The sequence below is a fragment of the Triticum dicoccoides genome, chromosome 7A, assembly GCF_002162155.2.
Source record: "Triticum dicoccoides isolate Atlit2015 ecotype Zavitan chromosome 7A, WEW_v2.0, whole genome shotgun sequence".
In the NCBI taxonomy this organism is placed as follows: Eukaryota; Viridiplantae; Streptophyta; class Magnoliopsida; order Poales; family Poaceae; genus Triticum; species Triticum dicoccoides.
In genome coordinates, this window is record NC_041392.1 from 746,642,213 (window position 1) to 746,651,219 (window position 9,007).

A 9,007-nucleotide genomic window follows, 5' to 3' on the forward strand; every position below is an offset into this window, starting at 1 on the left:
AAAAAAATAAAAGAAAATAATGGAAATGTCAAAAAAATAAAAAAAAAAATAAGTTTCTCATGTGATATGTGGTCTAGTTGTTGGGAAAATTTGCAAATGTGAATTTTGACTTTATTTGCAAAATCTCTCTGAAATTTGTAAAAATTGGCATAACTTTTGCATACTAACTCGGATGAAAAAGTTTTTCTATGAAAAATCATCTACTCGAAAAGTTACATCCGAATTTAACCGGGGAACCCCGTTAAACATTTGCAAAATCCTCAAAAACCTAATAGAAAAAAAGTTACGGGGCTTTTAAGATCTAGAGTGAAAAAAATTGAAAAATATTCAAACAGTGGGCAAACTGTGGTCAAACAATGGTCAAACTAATTATTCTAGAATATTAGTGTTACTAAATAATTATTTTAGTTATTTTAATTTTGGTCAAATCTGGTCAAACTGTGGTCAAACAATGGTCAAACTAATTATTCAAGAAATATTAGTGTTACTAAATAATTATTGTTTTTTAAAACAATAGTTTCAAACTCAAACAGTGAAATGTGTCACTTCATGCTCAAGCAAAATTCCTGAAGGTTAATAGGATTGACATCTTACTATTGTCAGGAAAATAACAAGTGCAGACTCGGACACAAAGGAGAATAGAACCTGAAAGTTAAGCGTGCTCGGGCTGGAGTAGTGAGAGGGATGGGTGACCGGTCGGGAAGTTAGATGATTTGGAATGAGTGATCCACACTTGAGCAGTTAAGCGAGGTGATTAGAGACTAAATCATCAAATAATTCAGAAAAATTAAAAATAAAAAAAACTATCACAAGCACTTGGTCTTCATTGAACTCTATGTGTAGAATTTGTGGCCGCAATATGAGTCTTCATCGGTTTATAAATCGTTGAGGACTCATATTGACAATTCAGATTGTACACAAAAAGATCATTGATGATCAAAGTATTTTTGATGTATAAGATCATATTGACAATTCAGACTGTAAAGAAATATAAGATCCTGATCTAAATGCTCTTATATTTTTGCGTTCAGTATGCACCATTCAAAGCGACGCCATCAAATTTCAACCATTTATGCCTTCATTTGCTATTTTTCATGCATTTAATGATTTGTTTTGAGAACTAAATGACCTGGAAATTGAAAAGCACTACAAATGAACTCTGAAAAAGTTGAAACTTGGCATGGTATCATCATTTCACCCATATATCATGTTCAAAAAAGTAGAAAGGGTTACGGCAAAAACTGGATGCACTTCGTTTACAAACTGGACAATTTCTTTCGAAGTATTCGGGTTTCTGACGAAATTAAACTCATCTGTTACAAAGGCATTTCATTTTTTAAAACTTATTACAACTCCAGACTTTTTGTGCATTCAGTATGCACCATTCAACTGCTAGGCGGGAGGAGCTCTTTAGTACCGGTTCCAACTGCTAGGCGGGAGGAGCTCTTTAGCACCGGTTCGTGGCGAACCTTTAGCACCGGTTCGTGCCACGAACTGGTACTAATGAGGTTGTGTCAGGTAAGGTTGGGGCCCCACGAGCACCTTTAGTACTACAGTTTCTTACTAAGCTGTTTTTTAGTCCCACCTCGCGAAGAGAGAGGGACTAGGAGCGGTTTATAAGTCCTGAGTGCAGAGACGATGAAGAAGAGGCTCAATGCTCACGTTGCTTAGCTTCAAGCCTTGAGGAATATGGTAGACTGCACGGAGCTATGTGCAATGTAGTTTACACTATTTCGAAAGGCTTGAAGCTAATCAACGAGCATTGCACCTCTTTTTTATTTTTAATAACTTATTACAACTCCGGACTTCTTCTGTTATGGCAAAAACTAGTTGCACTTCGGCATTTCATTTTTTTAAACTTTGGTTATAAGTCCAGACTTTGACCATCAAGTTTTAACCATCAACTTGGCATGGTATATAAAAACAAATGAATAGAAGAAAATAAATAAAGCAGAAAATAAAAAATAGCAGAAAAGAAAAAAACTATAGCAGAAAAGAAAAAAACGTCTGCGGTTGATTGTTTAGCTATGGTCGTCAAGGTCCTTGTGTGTTGTCCGTTCGAAGGGGTCTTGACGGGTCGTCAGCGGCAAACTTGGATTTGCCTGCTCGAGGAGAGGTGATGACGATGACATTGCAAGCAATCTCGACGGTCTCCTCTCCCCGATGATGTGTGGGGTCTTGTTGGTGCCAGGTCGGCTGGTGCCCTTCAGTGTGGGTGTGTTGTAATGGTTTTCACCCGGATTTTCGTTAATTACGGGCAAGAATTCTAGTAGAGTAGTGAACAAGGCCTGACAGAGAGTTTGCATATGTCAATGATACAAGTATGACGGGCGCTGGATAATGCCTGCCACCCGAAAGGGGTAAAGCGCTGGCGGGCATCGCCTAACATCTTGAGGGGATTTGCATGTCCCCAATATCGGTGCATTCCGTTGCTGGCCACCCTGGCTGAATCAATGCGAGGCTGCAGTATCAGAACCTTGAGGCGTCACAACGTGATGCTGGCATAGCCCAACCTCAATGTCGCCCGGACTACGACGACCTTTACAGCCTGTTTGTTTCGGGGTAATTGGCATTAGGGAATGGGAAGTAGGTGGGTGCAGCACTTAAAGTCCCTTGTTTGATTGGAGGACATGGGAATTAATGAGGGAAGAGGAAAGGGAGTTACGAGTCAAACTCCCCCTTATTTCTTACCTGGTGGGGGGCTGGTAATTGAGGGAGGGAATGGGAAATGAGAGAAAAAACCTGTTGGCATGGTCATTGCTCGCGTTCCGCATGTGTAGGGATGGAGTTTAACCGGTGGGCTCATTTCTTAGTTAGTTTTTTTGTCAAATTCCCACGAAAAAGTCCCTTCAATCACCAAACAAGGGAGTGAGACTAGAAATCTATTTTCCATGTCTAAACCCCACAGCCAACTCCCACCACTAATTCCCCTTCCCCTTCCCTAAGACTACCAAACACGTTGTTAGAGACAATATTGTTGCGTGTATAATTAGCTAAGTTTGTGTGTTGAGACTATGTTTACGTAGCGATTTCTGTGTGCTTAAATTTGGCAAAAAAAAAATGTAGCTGTTGTAAACATTTGACCGGATAATTGATGCATGGGCGTTTGAGACAGATGCCCTGACCTTTTTGAGGTTTTTATTATTTTTGAGGACTTGTATTTTGAGGTAAGACCAACTTTTCAACTGAATGTGAACGGGATTAAATATTTTAAAAGATAATATGAACGGGACTGATCAGAAGGACTGAACTGGGGTAGCCCACCACAGAAAGGGGCACAGCTCCGTGCGAAAGAGCATTCAAAGGAGTAGGCCATCTGTTGCCATCATCGTAGAGGCCGGACTTAATGCAGATCGCAGCAGTAGGTCGTTGGGCCCGGTCCGCTGATGTACAGTAGTGTTTCGCTGCTCGGATGTGAACGTGCTATTTCTTAAAAGAAAAGAAAAGAAAAGATGTTAATGCGCTGAGGCACATGACTTGTGTAAGGCTCCATAGATCACCCAGCGACGATTACAATCACTGAAGCGAGCCGAAGGCGCGCCGCTATCATCACCCCTTCCTCGTCGGAGCCGGACAAAACTTGTTGTAGCAGATAGTCGGGAAGTCGTCGTGCTAAGATTTCATAGAACCAACACAACAGAACAACAACCGCCGCCGAGGAAGATTAGCGTAGATCTGAGAAAATCCACCAAAGACAGATCCGCCAGAGACACATCTCCACATGCGCCCAGCGACGTTGCTAGACTCACCACCGAAACGCCAGGAGTGTGACTAATATGCTCCACCCGAGGGGTCGGCCTTCGGCAGCCTCGTATCAGTGAGACTTGTGGTGAAACTTCTTGACGCCAAACTGATAATTCAAGGCATAGTCCATTGTTCAGTTGTGAAGAAGTGTAACTACTTGGTCTAGGTGGAGCTCAACCTTAATTGGTCTCCACTGAGATGCTGGTATATCAAAACAGCGTTTGGAACAAAGGACAAACTGGGCCCCTGAGGTCTGGTGGGGGATTGTTGAAATATGAGATGGGCCTAGAGCCCATATAACAATTTCAGTTTTGATCTCTAAGGGCCCATGTAGGTGGCATGACAAAGTGGTGGGAAGTTTAGTCCCACCCAGGAAGTGGAAAGAGAGTTGGAGTGGTTTATAAGGGATTCTCTTCCTCATGCTATTGGAGCTTGAGAAGAGATGAGGCCCTCGCGCACTCCTCCTCCTCCGCTCGCCTCGCCACGCCACGCCACGCCACGCCACGCCACGCCTCATCACGACGTGCCGCGGGTTGCGGGATTGAGCCGAGCCGAGCTCACTCCTATGCGCTTTTTTTTACCGGTCAGGAACGGAGAGTCTTTGACAGGTGGGGCCACGATCTGAGACGTCGGATCGTGGGCTACCGACTTGGACGAGAGTCAGCCCACGTCTCTCCACGCGCAGCCGCACATATATATGTGGGGCGCTGCCAACCCTAGCCGCCACAAAACAGAACGCATCTCCGCCTCCACGCCCACGCCGTTCCTCTGCTGCTGCTGCCGCCGACGACTCCGTCCCATTCACCGCGTACACGGTTGACGGGAGAGCAGGCCTCCGAAACCCCGCCTCTCTGGATCCTGTACGGGAGAGGGGCGATTAGGTTTTTGGGTAGCGACTACGCGACTGCTCGCTTCTGTTCATCTACGTCCGCATCACCTTCGTCATCACTATGTCGACCGACGCCGACCGCGCCGCTGCTGAGAAGGCCGAGGCCGACAAGAAGGCCGCCGAGGATGCTGCGGCTACTGCCACCGCCACCGCCGCCGCATGGCCGATTGGAGGGTATACATCGTTCATCCCTCTCGTGTTTCTTTCTGTTGTAGCAGTACTAGCGATATGCATAGATGTTTCTACTATATGCGTAGTACATGCTCTGTTAGATCGTAATCAGTGTGTTATCAATGCCGTTAATGTCATGCTCATGATTTATTCATGGATTAATTTAATCGAAAAACTGCCTCTTTTCTTATCATAATAGTCTGCAGTCTCCGTGCAGCTACACTGCTAACTGTTCTCTCTTGAAAATACACATCACTTGTCTTTACCAAAGATATGGACGATAAGAAAAACCATAGAAATAAATTTGCTGATCCAACTTCCAATTCATGTTGTAGCCGCGTCCCTTCCACCGTTGGCGATTTGATTTGATTTTATGCAGACGAGCAGCAGGATGAAGATCCATGTACAAGCTAGTCTCCCTTCCGCCTGCTCACATCAACATTTATTTAAACTGGATGAGATACCAGTATATGACCGTGCATGCATGCATACTGAACACTCAAAGTTATACGAGGTGGTCTTCGGTACACCCCCCCTAAAACGTATAAAGGGTAGGGGCGGTCATTTTCACAGGCCGTATAAAAATACCCGCCCGCCGTAGGCACGCCCGCGTCGCCGTACGGCCGCCCGTACGCGCCCACGTCCGCATGCACGGGCGCCCGTAGGCGCCCACGTCCCGCATGCACGCCCCCGCCCCGCGTCCGCTGCGTACGCCCGAGTGATTAAAAAAGAGAATGTAAGAAAACCTATAATCGTCGTAATTTTATTTTATGTTATGTAAAATTACAAATGTAAAAACATAGTGTAAAATATACATAAAATACAATTGTTGACATATTTTATTTTGCTATGCCAAATTTTATGCAGTAAATCAATATAAATGTAACTATTTGTATTTTAAATGTAATTTATTTATGAAATGATCGTAAGATTACCTCGGATGAAGAATAACTTATTCTGCACCCTGGGTGATGTTTTGATCCTAGTCGTATATTTAACAATCCAACGGTTACTACTGATGTTTCTCTAGGATTAACATGAAGCCTCGTATGGTTCTTCCAATTAGTAAATATAAGATATAAGATTGTTATTTCTGTATTTCCCCATTTCTTTAACTTTGTTATATAATGGCAGGAGGTACGTGAGAGGATAGCAACAAAAAAAACAAGCAAAATCGTCTCATCAACGCAGGTGTCTCTACAGGCATCTATGTAGTATGCAAGGGCCTAGAGATGCTAACAGGCTTCGACGGGTTTAGCCACATGGCTCATACCATACGGCACCTGACTCCTGGAGGCAATGATGCTGATTCACCTTCTACATCCCAGGATCAGGATGTTGATTAATGTTTAATTTAGGGTCCTTTATGCATCTGGATTCAGTTACCACATCACTTGAACTACAGTATTTGGCAAAGATGCTTTCGAGATGGCCGCTGCACCTAGTGATGAAAATCTGGAATGCCCGTACTTGTGTGTACTTCAGATTATATTAAGTTTCGAGTAACTATTGTCCGTACGTGTTCTCTCTGTTTGTATTTTTCACTTCCTCGGTATACCATGTACAACAACAACTTTTTTTTCCTTCTGAGATGACAGAACAAACTTTTGAGAGTAGAATGCAAGGAGGAGAACTTGGGAGTCATAACTGTTTAAGAACATCAATCTTGTTAGTACTAGTAGTAGCAGAGAACAAAATGCAAACTGCCGAAAATGAAACTGAAAATGATTAGTAGCAGAGAAAGGGAATGCCAAACCAGAGTTGCTCCTCTGCATTACTCGAAAGTCGGAATCAACATGAGGGAAATTTTAAATGCATACTACAACTTGGAAATAGCAACCTGAACACTATAACAAATTCTAATGTAGGAGCATTTGACCAGATTTATACCTCCAGCTCCGATCCAGGCAGGCTCACACAATCTGCAAGCCAACAAGTGCCTGCCAGTTCTCCTCCTTGTCAACCACGTCCGTCAGTCGAACTGTCAGAAACACAGTGACACGCTTAACACTAACTAACATCTACTACAACCGAATACACGACCCAATTGAATGGGTCTTTTTAGTGTTCCTCCACTTGTGAAGCACGCCACGGCTTTGGAGTAGGCACAGAGCATCTCTTGCATCAGTGCAGCTACAGAGTCAAGATAATAATTGCTTATGAGAGGAAGTTAAGGAACCGGTATGTCAGATCCCATGTATATACATCACAGCAACTGGTATCTTAATTGCCAAAATCATGCATGATGCTATAGTGGAAGGAAGTACATTGCTAAAAGCTAGGTGTATCACAAGTGGAGGTTAACTGCTTTGTGAATAAGTTGACAGTATCGAGATCCTCAGTAATATCAGTACCATATGCAAAGAATCCAACTTCGATATGCAGGAAATGACAGTGCTGTAAGAACATCTTGCTAGTGCCTAGTAGCAGCCGAAGAAAATGCCAACCACCCCATCTAAACAAAAATGCCAACCACCGAAAACGAAACTGACCAAATCTATTATTTACACTTCTTGCAGCCCATTATATACCTAGAGTAAAACCAATTGATCAACTGTCACAAAACACTTCTTGGTGCCACTCAATAGGGACAGCCAACACATTACCATGAAATTAACACTAGCAGTTGCTAGAACTGAATCCTTGCCATTATGTTCACAGATTCTTCAGGTTGTAGTGAAATAGTCAAGGCACAAAACTGAGCTATGATTTTCCTTCCTTCGTTCCAGGTGCCAAATCAGTCGAACTTGAACGTCGGTACTACTGTCATCTCCCCACTCTGCTCTGCTCTTCTCTTCTCTTCTTCAATCACAAGACGAGAGGGACAGTCACCCACGGCGGGCACCTACTTACTGAACTTGAACACAGTTTTAACAATCATAGCAATCACATGTCGCACGGCGGGCACGCCGTGCCATGTTTGCGCCGACCGACATCTATGTTGCGTTCACCTTCTCCTCGATCGGTGCGCCAATGCAGGCGTTGCGCGTTCGCCACTGCATTCCGATGCCAGACGGACCACACCGCCTCCGGTGACGCAGCGATGACACACCTACCACCGGATCCATGCACCATCTGGGAGGATGCAATGGATTCCCGGTGGAAGGAGTCCAAGCTCTGCCTCGCACGGGCCTCCTCCCGGGACCGGCAGAGCGCAAGCCGGACGACCATCTCCTCCCCGGGGCCGCGTGGGAGGAGATTGGGGTCAACAGATCTAGAGGTGTATGACTTGGATTCACTGCCCAACATGCCGAAGAAGGCCGGAGATCATGGGACAGGAGCTTGGGCGCCGGAGGGTAGTGGAGGGGGGTGGTTAGGGTTTGGTCCGGCTAGCAGATGGAGAGGAATATATGTGGTGTCGAGTGGGCCAGCGTGGGCCGGTACGACATAGCGGACGCGCCCGGCACCCCCATATCCACCCGTATTTAGGCTGAATATGAGGGGTGTCGGTGAGCCATGGTGGTTGGAGGCCCTTTTGAGGCGCCCATCTGGGTCGCATTTTTGTGACCATAGTGACTGTGCTGTCCTTCGGGACGTTTGAGATGGGTTTGGGACACGTGAAGATGCTATAGGTGTGATAAGCAACAGGACGTTACGGTCAAAAGGAGTACTACCTGCATGCTGGATGGGGTGTATGTTCACTGTTGCATGCTGGATGGGGTGTCTGTCCAGAGTGAGATTCTCCTGGAGTTGATCTTCTTCAGCAAGTTATACTTGCGAGTGATGTCTGACGGGTGAGAGGAGGAGGAGACCGGAAGATGGAGTGAAGGAAGCCTAGCAGTAGCGCGGGTTTTTGGCCTAGGTTACTGCTACGGCGCTACAGCTAAAAGTTACTGATGGTCTTATTCTGAGCAGGAAAATCTTACCATTGTGGACGAACTGCACATCTCGCACGCCTGCTCTTGTTCACATGAAAAAATGACTCAACCATTTGGCAAACTAACCTCAGAGCAGACGCAGCTACCAGCCTGGCATTTTGTTCTGATGATACTGAAACTGTATCCACCACACATCTTTCCTCACGATTGATTTTGTTCTGATGTTGGGCTACATGTCTGAATTGCTGTATCTGTAGCTGATCTTGGCATGCAGGAGGCTTTCACTCTGAGACTACATCCATGGCGTGCTTAGCACAAAACCACCACTTTAAAAATCGGTGCACTTTTCACCACGCCGAAAGTTTGACACTGGCAAAAAAAAAAA